Raw genomic sequence first — 22261 nt, forward strand, 5'->3', positions numbered from 1 at the left:
TTTTGTTTCAAATGATCCCAATACTTAAAAATGAGTCAAAATTGTGGGAATGGCAGAGAGGAATTAATAAATATGTATGGCAAGGGAAAAAACCAAGAGTTAAAATGAAAATAATGCAGGATATAAGAGAAAGAGGTGGCCTAAAATTGCCTAATTTGAAATTGTATTATGATGCAACAGTTTTGGTATCTATAAGTGATTGGGTAAACTTAACTAATGAAATGATATTGAATATAGAAGGGTATGAATTGTTATATGGATGGCATGCATATTTGGTTTATAATCAAAAGGCGGACAGGACTTTCAAGAACCATGTACTAAGGAATGCTCTGCTGCGTGTCTGGAGAAAATATCAAGGGATAATGGATTATAAAGTACCTATATGGGTGGCGCCCAGACACGCAATAGAGAATACTAGTATAGAACAAAGGCAAGATGTGGTAACATATAAGGAATTATTGGAATTAACTGATGGAATATTACAACTAAAATCTTTGAATGATTTAAAAGAAGAAGGATTAGTGCAAACATGGTTTCAATATGCTCAGTTGAAGGATAGATGGCAAAAGGATCAAAGACTTGGTATGGAACAATGGGAAGGACAATTAATAAAACAAATTAAGGACCAAGGTCCAATGCATATAAAAAGAATATATAATATACTTATAGAAAAAGACTCTGAAACAGAATTAATTAAGGATTGTATGATAAAATGGTCACAGAATTTTGAGGAAACGATTACATTAGATACATGGGAAGTAATTTGGGTAAGAAATATTAAATTCACACAAGCTCAAAATTTGAGAGAAAACTTTTATAAAATGCTTTATAGATGGCACTTGGATCCTAAGAAGTTGGCTAGTATGTATACTGATATACAGCCTAAATGCTGGGGTTGTGATTGTATGGACGCTACTTATTTTCATGTGTGGTGATCATGCGTAAAAGTAAAAGCATTTTGGATAAAAATATGGTGGATTATGCAAAATGTTCTTAAGAAAAAATTGAAGTTTATACCACAGTTGTTTTTATTAGGTATTACCACAGACTGTACAAGTATAGAGACTAAATTGTTGCAGAAGAGACGGAGTAACGACTCGGACACCAGAGCTGGATTTAAAATTGGGTCATTTTTATTATAATAAATTTGCATAATTTATTAATTAAATTAGCATGAATTAGCATAAATTTGCATAAATCAACATACTCAACTATGACCCGGAAACAGTGGACCTGCAGGGTCAAACAAACACTTCCGGGGCGGAAATGACGTAAAAGGTCAACATTCCTGGGCAACTAAGGGCGTAGTCGATGCTGGTCCAGGTGAGGGACCTCTCCCTCACCTGAGACCCTGCCATGCACTCGCATGAGGGGGGTCCCGCTGGCTCACCCCTACCCTGGGACTTCAATAGCGGGACCCAAAGACAGGTTCCCCCCAAGTGCGCAGGTAGCACCCACCATGGGCTTGGAGAGAACCTGTCAATCATCCCCAAAGATGCCCAAGGGAGAACGCGCAGTTGCTGAACCACCACCCAGATTTCCGCCCCTAACCTGCCACGGAGCGGGGGTCAGATCTCTATCTTGGCCCCCCGACTCCCCCCTCTATCTGCGCCAGCTCACGCAGAGACCGCTGCAGGTCCTGTAAGAAAATGGCGTTCCCCTGCTCTGACAGGTGAACGCCATCGGCCCGGTAAAGCCACGGCCGATCTACAGTGATAAGGGGATGGGCCACTACAACCCCACCTAATTCTTTGACTGTTTTTCCCACGGCCTTATTCACCCTACGCCTGACCCGGTGTATGGCCCTAAGGGAAATGGCGTCCCTCCAAACGATCCTTGGGAGGATCTCTGACCACACCACTTGCGTGGTGGGCCATACCGTGCGAAGCCACCGCAGGTCTTCGCGCGCCTGGATGATCAATGGAAGACCACCAAGCAGGCACAGGTCATTGCCACCGAGGTGCAAGACCAGCCATCTGGGTGCGGCTATGGGTTGCCGACCACCCAGTCCCAACTGGGCGCGACCCTGGGTAGCCGCCCGCCCAGCAGCGCCAGGTACCGCCCTGATATGCTGAGTACCCAGCAACGTCGGTAGGAGCCCCTCCCACCGCATACCCCTCCGGCCCATCCAAACAACATTGACCCACCGTCCCAACGACAGCTGGGTCCCAATGGCGCTTCTAGCTGCTGAGCGGCCGGCCCAGAAGACCATGCTGTTGCCACACAGCAGCGCCGTCGGTTTCTGCCTGGACTGGGAACCTGGAAGAGGACACACACAGAGAGGTTACCTAGCCTAAACCCTGCCCAGAATCCTCAGCGGGCCTAACATAAGCCAAATATGCCGCTGACCGCCAGCGGCCGATTTCCTGAATCCGTTGGGCCGGGAAACCAGAAAGTGCCGCGCTAGTGGCGGCGCCGATACGGAACGAATGCGTTCCGTAGCCGGCGGGATCCATGCCTACCTGAGACATAGCCTTAGACACTATCGCCCAGAATTGATACCGGGTCAGGGGGGTGCCATCCTGGTGGACAAAAAGGTACCCGCGCCCTGACCCCCGCAAGCCGCAAAAACACTGCAAAGCAGCCACCGGGCAAACAGACTGATCGGTGGCTGCGCTAAGTTCAAGTCTAACCCCTCTGTGTAACTGATCTGTCTTGGAGTGTCTCACCAAAAGGGAGACGCCCCCCTGTCTAAAGGTCAGATCAGCGAGCTGGAAAGCGCGGAGCGACAAGTCAGACTGCGAGGAGGCCATTGCCTCGCTGACCCTAAGGGCCCCAAAAAACATAACACAAGTCGCTGCCCTAAAAAGACGGGCCTCGTACTGAGAGGCACACAGACTGTCCAATGTGTGATTAATCAAAGACAGCTGCTGAACCGTCAGGGCCTGACGAGCGTCAGGAGGGAACCCCTGTCGCTCCCGCACCCAGCCTTCCAGCATCCTCCGGATGCGAAAATCACCTGAAACATCACTAAACCCCCCCGCCTTGGACAGAAAGGCGAGGCCGGCTAACCTAGACCTGATAGTCCTGACTGAAAGGCCACGCCCCTTCAGCAGGACACAGAATTCAGCTAGGTGCTCAACCGGGATAGGCCAGCTATGGGGGTAACCCCTACCCTGCCTGAAATCCCCAAACTCCTTACCTGCACGCTGGTAAGCTCGCAGGGTGCCAGGAGCTACAGATAAGGCGATCGCCCGGGAGGCCTCGTCCCTCCAGCTCTCGGGAGCCCGCCCAGGCTCCACAGGTGGGCCGGAAACACCTCCGGCGACTCTCGGGCCCATGGGGCCAGGGTCCAAAACCTGGACAACTGACCACGGGACAAGGCGTCAGCCACCCCGTTATCTAGCCCCGGGACGTGCCTGGCCAAAAACAAGGCGTTTAGAGACAAGGACCTGTGCACAAAATGGCGGACAAGCCGCATTACCCTGTCACTCCTCGAGGACAGGGCATTCACAACATGGACAACCGCTAGATTGTCACACCAAAAATGCACAGTCTTGTCCCTAAACTGCTCTCCCCAGAGCTCTAAGGCCACTACCAAGGGGAAAAGCTCCAAAAAGGTCAAGTCCTTAACCAAGGAACAGGCACTCCATTCCGGAGGCCATGCCGACCAGCACCACTGGTCACCTAACACTACCCCGAAACCGCAAGTCCCTGCGGCGTCGGAACACAGCTGCAGTTCCGCTTCCAAAAGAAGCTCCTGCCGCCAAAAAGACAACCCGTTAAAATGCTCCAAAAACTCCCGCCACACGCAGAGGTCAGACCTGACCCCGGCACATAAGCGGGTACGATGGTGGGGCAAACGTAGCCCCTTCATCGCATCATACAACCGGCGAGAAAAAGCCCTACCAGGCACCACTACCCGACAGGCGAAATTAAGGATCCCGGCCAACTCCTGGAGCTGCCGAAGAGTAACCTTCCTGCAGCCCAAGACCGCCTCAATCTTGGTCCTAATTTTGATCAACTTGTCCAGGGGCAATCTGGAAGATTGCTCCTCCGAATCCAATTCAATACCGAGAAAGGTAATCCTGGTGGCAGGGCCTTCGGTCTTCTCGGGGGCCAAAGGCACCCCCAATTGAGCACAAAGGGCTTCGAAGTCCCGCATCAAAGCAAAGCATTGCTCCGATTGCGCAGGCCCGGCCATCAAGAAATCATCAAGGTAATGAACGACCGAACCCAGGCCACTACGCCTCCTGAGCACCCACTCCAAGAAGGTACTAAAGCTCTCAAAAAGGGAGCAGGACACAGAACAGCCCATAGGCAATGCCCTGTCCACATAAAACCCACCTTCGAAATGGAAGCCCAGAAGCTCGAAGTCGCCTGGGTGAATGGGGAGGAGCCGGAATGCCGACTTAATGTCGCATTTACCCATAAGGGCTCCTACCCCACACTCCCTAACCATGGCCACGGCCGCATCAAAGGATGCGTACCGGACTGAACAAAGCTCGTCAGGAATGAAATCATTCACTGACTCCCCTTTTGGAAAAGACAAATGGTGAATCAACCGAAATTCACCACTCGCCTTTTTGGGGACCACCCCCAGGGGGGACACTCTAAGATTCGAAAAGGGCGGCTCCGGGAAAGGCCCAAGGACCCTGCCCTCGGCAACCTCCTTTCGAATCTTAGCCCGAACAATGTCCTCATGTCCGACAACCGACCTGAGGTTATCTGACATGAAAGCCTTCCTAACACCCACATAAGGGATCCTAAATCCCTCGGAGAAGCCCCTCAAGAGCAGCTCGGCTCTCGGGCGAGGGTGGTAGTCGACCAACCAACCCTCGAGCACAGACACATTAATTGGGCTGGGCCCCTTTTCCCCCAGCTGGTGGGGGAGGTTTTCCTGGACCCCCGCCCTTCTTCTCCGCCCCTTTCTTGGGGCGGGGACAGACTGAAGCTGCATGGGACCCCCCACAATTCCCGCAGGCATGCTTGTACTTACAAAAGGGACGAAAACACGCCCCTTTTGCAGCAAACTCATGACAAGCGGGCGAGGCCCCCTTGCCAGCCACACCAGGAGTCGCCTTGGCTGGTGAAGCCGCGCCAGGCTCCTCCTCCATGAAGTGCCCACTATCCGTACGCTCACACCCCTCCTTTCCAGACATATGCGTGGCCCGGAACCACAGGTCCGGAACCACCATATCCCATGGCAAGTTAGGCTCTACCGCCATCCTCATACGGAAACCCTTATCATAATGGCGCCATATGGTGCCCTTGTATTCGAAGTGGGCCCTAGCAATCAAATCTATATACTTAAACATGGCAGAGGCCATAGCCGGCTGCCTTTGAATCACCACAGACCCATAAGTAAGAAAAGCATACAGCCAGGAGCTGAAGCATTTCGTTACTTTGGTCTTCTTTGTTTTCTCCCCCGGGACAATCTCTTTCTCCTGCTTAGGAACCTCTCGGTTCAAAAGCGAAAAAAGATCCACGTATTCCCCCCGCCATATAGCCTCCTTCACCGAAGGGTGAAGGTGGCACCCTAAAGGGGTGGACGGCAACCCGCACGGGATAGCCCCTGCTTTAATGCAAGCGAACGGGTCCCATACCGAGTTGGCCGCCACACCAAAAACTCCCGCACCGTGGGGGTAGGGCAAGACGGGGAGCGGGGGCATAACAGCAGGGGCCGGGGGAACCCACCCCCCTGCCCCAGGCACCGCAGGTATCCCCGTAGGACCTGTCCCGGGCAGCGGAGCAGGGCTGGCCGCCGGCGGCCCCGACGGAGGAACCGGCTGTGCCCAGACCTGCCCGCAGGTGCCCGTGGAGGACCCCATAAAACTGGACCCGCCCCCAACCCCCGCCGGGGGAAAACCCGGGGTGGGGGAAGGAAGAAAGGACAGTGGTGTAGTGTGTGGTGCAGCCTCACCTGCCCCGTACGGGGTTGATGTCATCCACGGGGGGCCCATTGTTGCAGGGCCTGGGAAAGCCGCCATCGGCCCCGCCAGGGCCTGTCGTCCAACCAGAGCCATCTGCCCAGCCTGGGCCGCCGCAGGATCTCTCCCCAATGCCGCAGGAACTTGATCCAGGGACCCTCCGGAGCCCGCACCGCTTCTCCACTGCTCGAGCTCGTCGAGCCTCTCCAACACCCTGGCCCAAGACATGGCAGGAGAAAGAACAGGTTGAGGGGCAGGAGGCAACGAAACCGCCCCCCCTTGCTCAGGGACCACCCCCATAGGCCCCTCCCTACTGGCCCGAGCCCGGGCAGAAGGCCTAAGGGCCCTCCTGGGGCGCGCAGCCGGCGGAGCCGTAGGGGCAGTGGCAGGCCTCTTCTTTGGGGCCATCCCAACTCCTAATTCCAGTATGCAGGGAGCAACCTACACTACTGCCTGGGATTGAACTCCCCACTGACTGAGTGGCAAGCAAAGGTCCCCCACCACTGGGCCCTACTTAGCCAATTACTGTAAGGGGAGAAGCCCTTGACAACCTTTAGGCCCCCTCCCTTAGGCGCCACAGAGAAAGCCTCCCTCCACAGGTAGGCCTGAAAGGCCTGAAATCCGGCCTCCACCAAACCGCCCCCCACCGCGCCCTCCTCCCGGCCGGGAGGAGGTTACCAGTCTCCCTCGGGCCCGAGGGGGATCCTCTGGAAGGAAGCTCCACGAATCCTGAGGCTTGGAGCCTCACTCCGCAGGTTCGGTGAAGAGCAGAGAAAGACTCTTTTCGCTCCCTCGGGCGGCCACAAAATGGCGGCCGCGACACGAGGGCAACCTAAAATGGCGTCGGAGCAGCACCAGCCGAGTGTCTGCTCTTAAGCACAGGTCCGGGCGAAAAGGCTTTCTTCCCGGCCTGCTGTCCCTTAAATAGGGCCAGCAGGCCCCGCCCGGACCCGACGTCATGCCCAGCCACGTGGGCTGGGCATTCTCGGCCGAAATCTCGCCTCGCGAGATTTCGGCCGAAAACAAGATGGCGGCCGCCATCACCAGGGTCCGAGTCTGCCCGGCCCTTCAGCAACAGCGCCGTGGGGCCGGTAAGTCAGCCGGCGATAATATTGAATCTAATAACAGCAGCGAGACTCTTGATTGCCCAATATTGGAAGAAGGAAGAGTTACCCACAAGTCAAGAATGGACAATAAAGGTCATGAATCTAGCAGAGATGGCGAAGATATCGGCCTATATGAAGGATCACTCGAATGAGAAATACATATTGGACTGGAAAAAATGGATTGATTATATTCAAATTAAATATCATTCTAAAAAATTTCAAATAGCTTATGAATAGTTTAGGATTCTTATTAGTATAAAGAGCCTAAATGCATTTGGGTGTGAAGGTAGTAGAGTTGGGGAGGATAATAGATAATATAGAAGTTAAGTATGTATGATCTTGATATTAAGGGAATTGATAATCTGATTTCACTCTGGGAAGTTCGAGGAGGGGGGGTGGTTGGGGGGGTAGGGCGAGAAGGAGGGAAAGAGATTAGTGTAACTGTTATGGGGGGAAACTTTTATTTATGTTTTTTCCTTTGACTTATTTTATGTTTCTTATATAACTATGATCTGTAATATGAGAAATAATGTCTGCAAAGTTTCCTAATATTTCAGTTTGTATAATTTTGAAAAAACTAATAAAACTTATACAAAAAAAAAAAATGTCCTCCTAGAGACTCTGTGAGCCAAAAATCAGCTGGCTGGCACACACATGCATGTTGGAGCTGAGCTAGGGCAACAGCTCGCGTACCAGCAGATATGGCTCCATGTACCACCCATGGCACCCGTGCCATAGATTCTCCATCACTGCCCTATGTAATCTCAGTGCAATTAGTTCTTCTGAAACGGCAGCTCTGCCTTACAGTCCAGCAGGAAATAAAAAACAAATATTTCTGCATTTTTCCACTCCGTTAACACACTTTTTATTTATTTAATTTGTATCCCCTCTTTATTATTTTTACAAACAAAAGGGCAGTAAAGTGATCTAATAAAACTTTGTCCTTCTATTGTCCCCACAAAAACAACCCTTTGTGGTGGCTAGGATAAGAGAAAGCAACTGGCCCAAAGTCACCCAGCCTGCTTTCATGGTTAAGGATACACTAGAACTCACAGCCTCCAGCTTTCTAGCATGGTGCCTTAACCAGTAAAGTCTAAAACAAGCCGCGTTTAATGAATTAATGCCCTTGCTCTTGCTCACCATTTCCAGCTTTATTTTTAAAGAAAGTTTTGTTGTTCATCTTAATATCCTTGGGTGTATGCTGTTCCATTTCCTTTTTCTTGGGGTTAGAGCACCTTTTAGAGAATTCTTGCCTATCGTAAGCCAGTTATTGGCACGTGCCTATCGTAAGCCAGTGATCGGTGTTTGGGTTCTTTTTGTAAGGTTTTAGTTTACTTTTTAAAGAGTTTGAAAATGAAAGTTAGGGATGAGCAGTGGCCATGTTTCTTTTTACTGGCCTTTTTAAAATCAGGATTCCATGTTTTGAATAGGGATGCTCATTGGGGCATGAAGGAGAAAACACTCACTGTGAGATGGATCCGAGTGATGGAGAAAGTCCTCAAGGAGATTGACAAGCACGTGTCCCTGGCCAACGACTGAGTCTTAAAAGGGGGGGGGGGTTTGTAGCGCAGGGAGCGCTATTTATACTTTTTCCAGACTCAGTCCTGATTTGTTAAAGGTGGTGTTTTCCCATCCTTGGAAGCTCGCTCCACCTACTATGGAGAACAATAGTTTTGTTTCTGTGCATCTGATCTTGCTGACTAGCCGTTCTAGCAGCTAGGAATTGCAGGGCGCTACTTCCAGATAAGTTTCCAAGGCTATACCTGTTACGTACTGATGTGTGGAGTAAATTTGCATAGTGGCCGCTGGTTGGCCAATGTAGCGATGGCAGATTGGAATGCCTGTCACTGGCTGGCCGGCTTGCAGGGAAGCCTTTAACATAGGTTTCCCTGCCACCCACAGCCAGTTCTTTGTCTAGTACTTGCTGACTACAGTAAAGATGCTGAACTGTTCTACATCTCGATTTTTCATTCCTGCGCAAATGTAACACCGACAACGAAGGTAGTGGAAGAAGACAGCAGAACATGCCCTACATGGCATCGGACCAGATTACTTATGGGACCACCTCCTGCCGCATGAGTCCCAGCGACCGGTTAGGTCCCACAGAATCGGCCTTCTCCAGGTCACCTCAATTAGACAATGTCACTTCGTGGGACCTAGAGGAAGAGCCTTCTCTGTGGGGGGCCTGGCCCTCTGGAACCAGTTCCCCCCCCAGAGGTTCGCACTGCCCCCACCCTCCTCCCCTTCTGCAAGAGTCTGAAGACTCAATTGTGCAGTCAGGCTTGGGGCCAGTAATTACTTGCCCCCTAGCCATAGATTCACCATCACAGATCTAGATTCTTTTCCCTCTCCAAAGTATACTTTTCCTCAGTCTAGATGATTGGGAAAGGTGACTAAAATTGAACATTACTAATATCCTAATTTCCTATTTGTTTATTATTGCCAAATCACCTATTCCCCTTATTTCAATAATTCCAGCATTATAGGCAACAATGGGAAATCATGTGAGAGGAAGATTTTAATTGATTCCACTCAGAGTAAACAATCGGTTCATCATGATAATGCTAGAGGCAAAATAAGCATATGGGGAAAGAAAAACATCCATCTGTGACCTTCCACCTGTTTCTGCCTACAATTCCCAGCACCCACAGCCAGCATGCTAATAGGGAGGAAGCTGGAAGTTTTAGTTTAGTAACATCCTGAGGACCACAGTTTGTTCAACAGATATTTTCTTATCTTCCATAACATGGAAAAGGTCAGTAAATTGGCCTGGGTCACAATTTCCATGACATGGAAAAGGTCAGTAAATTGGTCTGGGTCACAGGTAACTAACTCTAAACTCTTGCTAATATTATGTGCAGGAAACATGCTTGTATGTTCCAATCTCTTCTCCTTCAGAGTATCTACAAAAGGCTTTTACTGCCTTGTTCAATGAACTATGATTTGTCTTAAGAACAATATCAATGGTGGTTTTGTAAAATACCCAAAGGAACAACAGCCATCATTTGAAATTGTTTGTTGCATTCATCAGATTTGGGACTAGTAGACACATTGCATTCAGTCCTAGCATAGTTTCTTGGTTTAACAGAATCTATGATTTACTTCTATATGCCATGTAAAGTCACCAAAGCACGACCTAGTCATTTTAATATGTTTTAAAACTGGCATAGGTCAATGTGTGTATCCAAATTTTGTTCAAGGAAAGACCCAGCAAGAAAGAGAACCTAATATTTCCAGTCCAAAATTCATTCAGATTCATTCCAACAGCATTAAACCAGAGTTCAACATTATGTGTTAAAGATCGTTCTCAATCATTTCTTCTTTTTACAGAAGGCAGAACAGAGAAGAACAAAATAAGCTAAGAAGTACTGGAAAAAGATTCATGATTGGTTACAGCAGATTACAGGAAGACAGATGGAATGTACTCCGAATTCTTTTTACTAGGCATAATAAGAAAGCAACAACCAAAGGATATAAGATATTTATCATTACACATCATTACTGCAGCAAAAATTGCATATGCTCAATATTGAAAGGATGACAAATCTCCAGTAGAAAATGTATTGATTGATAAGATATACAAGTGTGCAGAAATGGACAAATTGACAATAGAATTGAAAAGGACTAGATGAGTCGGACTATTATCAAGTTTGGACGAAATGGTATAACTGGATGGGAAAAATAAGAAAAAAACAGTGTGACAGTGTGGAAAAGACTCAGAATCGTGGCAATGGAAATACATGATATATTGTAAATAGATATGTAAATTTAAAATATGAAATTTGGATGTGGATTTGTGAGAAAAAATGTTATGATGTTTAAAGATAAAGAACAATAAAAATAAAATTTAAAAAATAATGATGATGAAGTCTCCTTGTTTTCCTTCTATTTTTACTTACAAATCTGAATCGTCAACAATGTTCTTTTGAAGGTATATCAACTTAACAGCCAACAGTTGCCAATAAGAAAATTGCAAAAGAGGCAAACAAGGGTGTGCTTCAGGATTCCTGGCAAATTTTTATCTGAGTCATGAGCTAATTGCACATCATGATTTCCATGTAACCTGAAACACTCTCAGCCTCAAAAAAGTATTAAGCCAGCAATTTTATACAGCAGTATAACTTTCTCCTATGAATGCTGGGAACTGGAATCTATTTATTGATGATCTTTGATTGCTTCTTACCCATATGCAATACTGAGGAGAAAGGTAGCAGAGGAAACTGTCCCAGGATGGTATAAAGCTCAGAGCCCTCATTTTTTATTCACACAGGCAGTCTTTGACTTACGAACACAATTGAACCCAACATTTCTTAAAGTGAGTTTTCTCTGCTTTTAAGACCTATCTTGCAACAGCTGTTAAGTCAATCACAGCAGCCATTAAGTGTGTAATACGATTGTTAAGTGAATCTGGCTTCCCCATTGACTTTGCTTATCAGAAGGTCACAAAAGGAGATTACATGACCCCAGAATACAGCAAGTCACAAATATGGAGTCAGGTGCCAAGTATTTATATTTTAATCCCATGACCATGGGACGCTGCAAAGGTCATAAGTGTGAAAAGCGGTCATAAGTCACTTTTTTCAGTGTTCAAATGGCCACTAACCAAACTGTTGTAAGTTGAGGACTAATTGTATTATCTGACTTTATGAAAAATAAATCAGTTTGGGAACTAAACAGAGTTGCCATGCAGGGCTTACAAATATCTTGTTTCAAGCACTTATTCAGCTCTTTCACGACACCTCTTGCACTGACATTTAAGGACAAATGTGCTGGATGATTCAGATTACATGAGACCACATAAGGCTAACGCTGTGGTATTGCATCCTTGCCATGTTTATGAATGACACGCCTCTATGTAATCCTCCCATTGAAAAATGGACTAAAAGAGGCAGGTCTATGCTAGCAGCTGCATTTGGACACATACGTTGGATGAGTGATCAGGAAATTGTGAGAATCCTTGAGTAGGTCTACTGACCAAACAATGGTTGGAAATCAAAACAGAGGGGCAAATATCTGATTAAAAGAAATCAGATTTAATAATAATAACAACAGAGTTGGAAGGGACCTTGGAGGTCTTCTAGTCCAACCCCTTGCTTAGGCAGGAAACCCAACATTACTTCAGACAGATGGTTATCCAACATCTGCTTTAAAACTTCCAATGTTGGGGCATTCACAACTTCTGGAGGTAAGCTATTCCACTGATCAACCATTCTGACTGTCAGGAAATTTCTCCTTAGTTCTAAGTTACTTCTCTCCTTGTTTAGTTTCTACCCATTGCTTCTTGTTCTACAATCAGGTGCTTTGGAGAATAGGTTGACTCTTTCTTCTTTATGGCAACCCCTGATATTGGAACACTGCTCTCATGTCTCTCCCTGGTCCTTCTTTTCATTAAACTAGCCATGCCCAGTTCCTGCTACCATTCTTCATATGTTTTAGCCTCCAGTCCCCAATCCTCTTTGTCGCTCTTCTCTGCACTTTTTCTAGAGTCTCAATATCTTTTTGCATTGTGGCGACCAAAACTGAATGCAGTATTCCAAAACCAAGGCCTTATAAAGTGGCATTAACACTTCATGTGATCTTGATTCTATCCCTCTGTTAATGCAGCCTAGAACTGTGTTGGCTTTTTTGGCAGCTGCTGCACACTGCTGGCTCGTATTTAAGTGGTTGTCCACTAGGACTCTTGATTTCTTTTTTCAGCCTGTCATGCCATTTCTCATTATTATTATTATTATTATTAATTATTATTAATTATTATTATTATTATTATTTTAAAAGTTCATCACAATTTTGTTATCTTCAACTATAACTTAGAAACAGTAACTGTACTGTAGTTTTTAAATTGAAACTTGAATGTATATATTTATTAATTCAGTGATTCTCAATCTGTGGTCTGCAGGTTGGAGTTCCATGAAGACTTGAAGAAATATTATGATTTAAAACTTGAGTTAAGTCTTGGGAGACTGTGGCCATGGTCTGTGGCCACAAAAGGTATTTAAAGGGGGCCCATAGTAAAGAAAAGGTTGGGAACCACTGTATTAACTAACATGTGCCATCAAGCCAGGATAAACTTTTAGCAAAGTTTTTCTTCATGAAATGCCATTTGCCATTTAATCCACTCATCATGCCATTAAAAAACTAAAGCTGAAATGTCAATAATGTGTCTTACTGCAGACAGCCTATGTCCTCATAACACATTTCTCAGGAAAATATTACTATGGGCTTTATTTTTTTAAATAGTCAGTTTAACTGCTTCATATCAAGTTGAACAGTAAAAGTGGCAATTTTTTAAAAAGTAAGATGAATGATGTTCAGAAAACATAATATATGTTAAACTTTCAAGTAATTTGCAGGGTTTGGAGGAGGAGAAACATACCTAAGAGGGGTATGTTAGTAAGCCTAACATCTTGTCTGCAACATAATTGTCACTATCTGCAATAATCCCACTTTGATGCAATTTTTCAAAAGTTTCCTAAACATGTCAGTCCTTTTCACAAAGTCAGAAGCAACAAGCTTCTGACCATATCTCTTTTCATAAAGACAGGATGAAACAGATCACTCAAATTGTCCTCCAGTGATAATGAATCTTAAGGTATTCAACTATCTATTTTTTATTTTTTATAAATTAGATACGTTTTAGAAGAAAGATATCTTATTATACACATAGTAACGGCCACCAGAATAGCATATGCTCAAAAGTAGAAATTGAATAGAATACCAACCGAGAGAGAACAATTTAAGAAGACAATGGACTGTGCAGAGATGAATAGATTGACAATGAAAATTAAAGACAAATAGGACTCGGAGTTTTACAAAGTTTAGGTGAAATTCTATGAATGGTTTGAAAAAGAATATAGATAAAAGTTTTTTAATATTAATTTAATATAAATAGGATAGAAGGAAATGAGAAATATGATTGCTATAACCTGGATGACAAAAATAGGCAGCATTAGATAAATTAGTAAGATATACCGGAACTTAAATTAGAATAGAATGGAAATAGAAATAAAGATTTACGATTGTGATCACAAGAAAAGAAAAATGAGAAAAGTTGTCTAGTCTGTCATTTAATATAATAAAAATTAGCTATTTGAAGTAAATTCTTGGACAGACTGAACTGCTGGAATTTGAAATGTGATTTAGGTTATATTATTAGTTTATTATAAGAGATTATATAATCGATGGATTGATATTGAAGGTATATGTGTTGTCATGTATGTTTTAGCAATATGGACAAAAATAAAGAACTTTTAAAAAAAAGATATTCAACTATCAAATTTGGATAAAAACAAAAGAGGGTATTAGGTGTTAAGGAGTAAGCTGTGCTACCCCTGCACAGAGGAAAAATGTGGAGATGGAGGATAGCCAGCTAATATCCCAGAGATATGAGCAGTACTTTCAAATAACCAGACCACATACATTAACTTTATCAATATTATTTACATTAGACAAATATCGTAGTCAATAACAGTCCTAGTTATTCACAATGCAGCAATCAATATTCTCAATACATATACAATGCAAGTCTTACTCAAAACATATACAGGACAACATTAGTACACATAGTTCTTACTACACACAGTAGTCCTTACAATGGAATAGTAATGTAGACAAACCAGTATAGAATCAGAGAGATATCAGGGAGAGTCTCAAAGCTCTAAGCTCCAAGAAAAAGAGACACTGCTGACTCCCTCTTATAGCTGATTACAACACCAGCTCTTAAAGCAGTAGTATGCTAATTCCTTAAACCATACATTGCTGGCTTAAGTTATATATTGGAAAACCCAACTAGTTATACACACAGTACTAACAGAAGGCAATGCAAATATTGGAAAGTTACCATTTCTAATTTTAAGAGTTCCAAAAACCATGTTTGGATAATGCTTTCATTGTCAGCGGCAATGATGAAAAGCAAAACTTTAACTTCTTTTAAACTCACTATCAAGACAAATGTCAAGGAGGAGAGGGAACAAGGAAGTTAGATTTATCTTGGAGGAACAGAGTGACCTGGTTTAGATATGATGCTAAGAAATGAAATGTTTTATTAGGTTCTGACAAACCCAACAGACAATACATAAAACAAGCTGTAGCTCTGAATTATATGCAATCACAGGCAGACTTCATTCTCTTTAATTTATTTATTTTATATTTTTTTTATTTATTAGATTTGTATGCCGCCCCTCTCCGCAGACTCGGGGCAGCTCACAACACTAATAAAACAATATACAAAGAACAAAGCTAATATTTAAAATCTAAAAACCCATTATTTAAAAGAACATACAACACAAGCATACCATACATAAAACTATATAGGCCTGAGGGGGGGAAATGTCTCAATTCCCCCATGCCTAACAGCAGAGGTGGGTTTTAAGGAGTTTGCAAAAGGCAAGGAGGGTGGGGGCAATCCTAATCTCTGGGGGTAGCTGGTTCCAGAGGGTCGGGGCAGCCACAGAGAAGGCTCTTCCCCTGGGTCCCCGCCAGACAACATTGTTTAGTCAACAGGACCCGGAGAAGGCCAACTCTGTGGGACCTAATCGGTCACTGGGATTCGTGTGGCAGAAGGCAGTCTTTATGGCCCGATGCCATAAAGGACTTTATAGGTCATAACCAACACTTTGAATTGTGACCGGAAACTGATCGGGAACCAATGCAGACTGCGGAGTATTGGTGTGACATGGGCATACCTAGGGAAGCCCATGATTGCTCTCGCAGCTGCATTTTGCACGATCTGAAGTTTCCGAACACTCTTCAAAGGTAGCCCCATGTAGAGAGCGTTACAGTAGTCGAACTTCGAGGTGATGAGGGCATGAGTGACTGTGAGCAATGACTCCTGGTCCAAATAGGGCTGCACCTGGTGCACCAGACGAACCTGGGAAAAGCCCCCCTCACCACAGCTGAAAGATAGTTCTCTAATGTTAAATGTGGATCGAGGAGGATGCCCAAGTTGCGGACCCTCTCTGAGGGGGTCAATAATTCCCCCCCAGAGTGATGGATGGACAGATGGAATTGTCCTTGGGAGGCAAAACCCACAGCCACTCCATCTTATCAGGTTTGAGCTTGAGTCTGTTGACACCCATTCAGACCCCAAAGCCTCCAGGCACTGGCACATCACTTCCACTGCTTCGCTGACTGGACATGGGGTGGAGATGTACAGCTGGATATTGTTGTGGTTAGCTCTGGCCCATCTCCTGCCCCGGATGTGGGGGAGACATCCACATGCCGCAGGCCTGTTTTGCTCCTGGTGGAATCTGCTGATGAAGGCTCCTCTGACCAAGAAGACAGGAGTGACAGGGAGGAGGAGAGTGTGGCAGACAGCTCAGAAGGAGATCAATTATCTAGCTCCTCCCTGGATTCGGAACAAGAGTTAATGATACAGCCACGTATGCAGAGAGCGATGCATAGGCAGCAACAACTGAGAGATTATTATCAAAGAAAATGAGGCCACCTGTGGTTGGGTGCGGCTGTGGTAAAGAGCAGCCTGTGGGTTTGGCCATTGTGGAGGTTTATCTGATTGTTGTGTTTCGTGCCTACCTTGCTGACTTCGACCTTTGTGTACTGATTTTTCCCCACTTTGAAACTAAACCAGAGCAAAGTGTGTTTCACTTTGTGAAAGAAGGACTGTGAATTACCTCACAGCTGCAAGCTAAGTATCTCAGAACTGATAAGGGAATTGTACAAATTACCAGTTTGTTTGGAGACAAATGCTCTTTGCTATACAAAAAGAGTGCTTAGTTTATTTGCATTTTCGGTATAAAGAACATTGTTTTGAATTTTCAAACGTGTGTGTGTCTGAAATTTGTATCTGTGAATTTTCGGGAGGATTCTGCCAGAGAGTTCGATAGAACAGATATCATCAGCGTACTGATGATACCTCACCCCATGCCCCTGGATGATCTCGCCCAGCGGTTTCATGTAGATATTAAATAGCAGGGGGGAGGAGACCAACCCCTGAGGCACCCCACAAGGGAGAGACCTAGAGGTCAAACTCTTCCCCCCCCCCCACTAACACTGACTGTAACCGACCGGAGAGGTAGGAGGAGACCCACTGAAGGACAGTGCCTCCCACTCCCAACCCCTTCAGCCGGCGCAGAAGGATACCATGGTCGATGGTATCGAAAGCCGCTGAGAGGTCGAGAAGCACCAGGACAGAAGATTACCCCCTGTCCCGGGCCCGCCAGAGATTATCTATCAACGTGATCAAAGCAGTTTCCATGCTGTAACCGGGCCTGAAACCCGACTGTCGAGGGCTTAGATAATCGGCTTCTTCCAAGGACCGCTGGAGCTGGAGCGCCACCACCTTCTCAACAACCTTCCCCATAAAGGGAAGGTTGGAGACTGGGCGACAGTTGTTGAGAATGGCTGGGTCCAGGGAAGGCTTCTTGAGGAGGGGGCAAACAAGTGCCTCCTTGTAGGGAGGCAGAAAGGACCCCTCCCCAAAGAAGCATTGACATTCTCCTGGACCCAGCTCCATGTCACCTCCCTGCTGGCCTAAACCAGCCAGGAGGGACACAGATCCAGTAAACAGGTGGCAGAACTCACAGCTCCAATGGCCTTGCCCACTTCATCAGGTGTCACCAGATCAAACTCTTCCCAGACAGATGGACAAGGACGGGCCCCAGTCACCTCGACTGACTCGTTGTCAGTCGACTCTGTTACTCAATTGGAGTCGAGGTCCGCCCAGATCAGAGCGATTTTATCAGCGAAAAATGTGTTAAAATCCTCGGCACCGCTCTGCAAGGACTCCCCAATTCCCCCCTGGTTAAGAAGGGAGCAGATCACCCTAAACAGAGCAGCCATGCGAGATTTCACTGATGCAATCAAGGCGGCGTGATACGCGCATCTTGCCGTCTTGAATGCCACTTTGTAAGTCTTAATATGAGCACTTGCAAGTGTTCGGTCAGATTCGGACTTACTCTTCCTCCATCGCTTCTCTAGACATCTCTTCTGGCGTTTCAACTCCCGGAGCTCCTCAGTAAACCAAGGAGCTCTACGGGGTCTAGTGCCTCAGAGAGGTCGCAACGGCGCAATCCTGTCAAGAGCCTCCATCTGGGCGTCTGGGGCGGAACCACCTGGGGCGGAACCACCGACTGGTTCCGCCTCCCTGCGGGGGAGGATTGGAGCCAGGAAGTCAAGCCGCAGTAGAAAAGTTCTTGTCAGTGTCTCTGACTCCATTTGAAAAAATGACTGCACAATTCTCTGGCAGGATATCAGATTCACATAAGCAAGTTTAGCTAGTATTTTTTCCTCAGAATTTCATTTGAATGTATGTCCACTAGCTGACTGAGATTTTTGTACCTACGCCACACAAAACAACAAATATTAAACTACGATCTTGGGATCTTTGGACAGCATATCTCCTTCACAGTGTATTAGAAAAGGTTTATTTTTTATTTGTCATTCAGTTACACTTAAACGCCTTATTTTATTATCTTGTAACTTATTGGCATTACAACTATTTGGTACAAAACTTCAAAATAATTTTACATTTACCTTTTTAATTGCCTTTCTTTTAAAAAATAGAAAAGAAAGAAATTGTCCTTTTGTCCTTTTGTTCTAGCTCTTCAATCACAGCTTTTCTGTCAAAAGACCAGAACTTGGCATGACAGAGTTCATTCTTCTTGTTAATAAACATCCTTTTTATTATCATCGTTCTCAGATTACTGGCTAGTAACTGTTCAAGATATGAACTCTCTATTCGTCCCACATGCTGAGTTTAAGGGGATGGTGTCACATAAAGACACTTCAAGAACGAACAGAGTGGTTGCAACCATAAATTACTAAGGTGGATTCTCAAGACAGAGAGTTGGACCAAATCCATGAGCATTTCTGGGACCAGAAGATTGAAACTCTACCCCGTCCCATTCGCATATGAGTTTGGCTTTTTCTGTGTGGTAGAAAGTGGATTCTGGGTGTATTTTTCAAAATGCAGTAAGTGAAGTTGAATGTGTAGTTTTAGAAGAAGTGTGTGTGTGTGTGTGTGTGTGTGTGTGTGTGTACATACAGAGGTTATACAGTAAATAATGTATCTTTTTGTGTGCCTGTGCATAATATGCTATGTACACATATGGCATACATACATAGGATTAAATAGTATATTTTGGATGTTCAGTAATAGTAAATAGACAGGGAAATTGTAACCTCTGAGGAGAGAAGAGGCCAGGCACTCTAACCCTAACCCTTGACGTGAGTGACTCAACATGGTCACTCAGCAATCCCCACCAAGTCCCACGACCGCAAAGCCACCCCTACCAGGTCACATGACTGGCAAATCACTCCACCTAGCCATATGACCACAAAGCCATGCCTACCATCACATGACTATCAAGCCACACCCACAAAATAACCCACGCCACATGGCAGTAAAAAAAATTGGAACCCACCCCTGCTCTAGCTCCATTTCCCAAATGGGAAAAGAGCGGGTAATTCTTCATGGGTCTAAAGATGAAGATGGAAATTCATTTTATGTACACATAATAGTCAACAACAAAATACTGAGTCCAGGTTTTGCCTTTGCCATCAACTATATTCATTTGTGTTATCTTCTCAAGAAATTTCAACATTTGGTCTGAAGCCTTTGTACTTGATGACTTTAATAAAATACAGCCCTAAATTCCTTTGGTTTTCTCCTAGCCTGGAGCCTTCGAGATATGTTTAGACTATACCTCTAAAAATTTCCAGCTGGTTGACATCAGGCTCAAGCAAGGCTGAGTTACTTTAGCACAATTTTAACACAAGTTGTAGGAAATTGGAGAAACAAGAAGAATGCCATGTATCCCTTACATTTCACTAATTTTTGGACAAACTACACTGAAAATTCAAACAAGGATAATGTATAGAATAGAATTCCTCCCATTCAAAGTTACACGGCACTGAAAAAAGAGACTTGCGGCCGTTTTTTACACTTATGACTGTTGTATCATCCCCATGGTGATTTCATCCCCCAACATGATTTACATTTGGATACTTGAAAACTGATTTGCATTTATGACGGTTGCAGCGTCCTGGAGTCATGTGATCCCTTTTTGCAACCATCTAACAAGAAAAGTCATGTTTTTGCAACTATCTAACAGAGCCAAGGGGGGGCAGCAGGTAGAGTGCTGTACTGCAGGCCACTGAAGCTGACTGTAGATCTGAAGGTCAGCGGTTCAAATTTCAACAGCCTTCCATCCTTCCGAGGTGGGTAAAATGAGGACCCAGATTGTGGGGGCAATATGCCGGCTGTTAAAAAGTGCTATTGCTAAACATGTTGTAAGCCACCCTGAGTCTAAGGAGAAGGGCGGCATTAAAAAAAATTGAATAGATAGATAGATAGATAGATAGATAGATAGATAGATAGATAGATAGATAGATAGATAGATGAATGCAATGCAGAAACCAGATTCACTTAACAACTGCAGTGATTCACTAAACAAAGCTAGCAAGAAAAGTCGTAAAATGAGGCAAAAATTAACCACATAAATTTTGGGTTCAATTGCAGTCATAAGTTGAGGACTACCTATACAAACACAAGCATGCAGACTCACAGGCACATCCAGAACAAAGCTTCCACAGTACAGAAGTTGAAACAGGACATAAACGAACACTGCTGCTTCCTAACCCATTTCCAGAAACTAATCAAGGCAGGGTGTTTGGTAGACACACAGCAGTGAAGCAAAAATTGAGGCAAAGTCGTTTAAGGTCAATGCAGTTAGCTTTGTTCCATCATTTATTTAATAAAAATAATAATAACTCCCTGGATCCTTTCCATTACCTCATGACTACAGCAATGTGCAATCATATTTTTTTTAAATACTAGCAGTTGAAACCTGCTTTCTCAAATATTCCCACACACTTTCATGTATAGAGGAGGCCAGGACAATAAACAGCAAATACAGGAGTTTCCTATTCATTAACTTTTTTAAAGAGAGAGAGAGATGATTCATATCAGGCATCAATAGAAAATTATATCAGGCATCAATAGAAAATTCTTCTGTTTTTGAGCAATTGCCAGTTGGGCAATTGCATAAGAAGTTTGATTTTAAAAGTAAGCATCATATTTCCAAAAGTAGGAAATATCCAAATAAATGTACTAGCAAGTTTTAGAACAACCACGGTGTATTGCTGACCTTTATTCTATGAATCCCAATTTATAGTTCTGCAGAGTTATTTATAGTTTATAGTTCTGCATTATATAGTTCTGCTATTTATAGTTCTGCAGAGTTATAAATAAATATTTCAAACTTGAGCCATTCTCTATCAACAGCAATTGCATTAGACTTACAGTATATAACATTCAGCAGTGCTTTACAATCCTTTCTAAGCAGTTAACAGAGTCAGCATATTGCCCCCAGGAGCACTCTGCAGGCCTCCCAAACCCTCTGCGCACCCCACTTTTGCAAAAAATATTGTCGAAAAATGGGCCATTTTTTGCAAAAACGGGGAAATGTTTGCCATCCCCCGGGCCCCAGGAAATTCTGCAGGCTTCCCAAACTCTCTGCGTGCCCCATTTTTCATAAAATAGTTGAAAAACCGGGTCTGTGTTTGAGAAAAACAGGATGTGGAGAGGGATTGGGAGACTTGCAGAGAGCTTCTGGAGGCCAGGGAGAAGAAAAACCTTTTTTCCTTACTTACCTCTTTGAAATCTTGGTGCACCTAATACACTGGTGCATCTTATAGTCCAAAAATATGGTATTTAAAAATGATCACCTTTTATGGAGATTTGCCTAAGCATTTAGGACACAGCAGTCTCTGAATAACAACAGTAAATCATCAGCTGATATAATATAAATTATTGTAAAATAATTATGGCTGCAAATATTGTAAAGCAAGGACTTATTTTCAGAAAATAAATTTCAAAGAATGGACATGCATTTTATAATCAGTGGTTTACTTATAATGAAGGCAAATGACTTTTAGAGCAGCTCTTTAATCTTGCCAGGCTTTATTAATTTCATTGTCTAAGTAATTTGCCAACAATAAAGGAAGTGTTCCTTCACTTACTCTGCAGGGAAGAAATAATTTATTGAACTACTAGGAAAAGGTGATCCATGCAGGCCTGCTTGTTATTCCAATCAAATCATTACAGTAAACATCTTTATGCCAGCAAGTCACTCAAGTGGTCTCTTGGAATTTTTAGAATCATTCTACTTGTGTTTCTTTCTGAGCAATTAATTGCCTTAAAAATATAACAAGTACAATTTAGTCTCATGTTCTATGGTTATATAGAATTTTTGAGACATCACCACCACCCCACTTATCAAAAAGCTGTCCAGGGCATGTACAGAGAACAAAAGAAAAAACAAAAAAACC

At 44.5% G+C, this 22261-nt stretch overlaps 1 protein-coding gene across 8 annotated transcripts in view; it reads right to left on the bottom strand.

Annotated features, from left to right (window-relative positions):
- SLC16A12 (solute carrier family 16 member 12) overlaps window positions 1-22261 on the bottom strand; it is a 108030-nt gene that overhangs the window by 80283 nt on the left and 5486 nt on the right. For 4 of the 8 annotated variants that reach the window (XR_011559167.1, XR_011559166.1, XM_070752338.1 and 1 more), the window contains exon 1: window positions 14566-14667. The exons of 2 other annotated variants lie outside the window; for them this stretch is intronic. The gene's annotated coding sequence lies outside the window, so the exon portion shown is untranslated. Of the gene's footprint in view, window positions 1-5863; window positions 6085-14565; window positions 14668-22261 lie in introns of those variants that run through there. 2 more of the 8 variants (XM_070752341.1, XM_070752339.1) reach the window with 1 other exon arrangement.

The sequence above is a fragment of the Erythrolamprus reginae genome, chromosome 5, assembly GCF_031021105.1.
Source record: "Erythrolamprus reginae isolate rEryReg1 chromosome 5, rEryReg1.hap1, whole genome shotgun sequence".
NCBI lineage: Eukaryota > Metazoa > Chordata > Lepidosauria > Squamata > Dipsadidae > Erythrolamprus > Erythrolamprus reginae.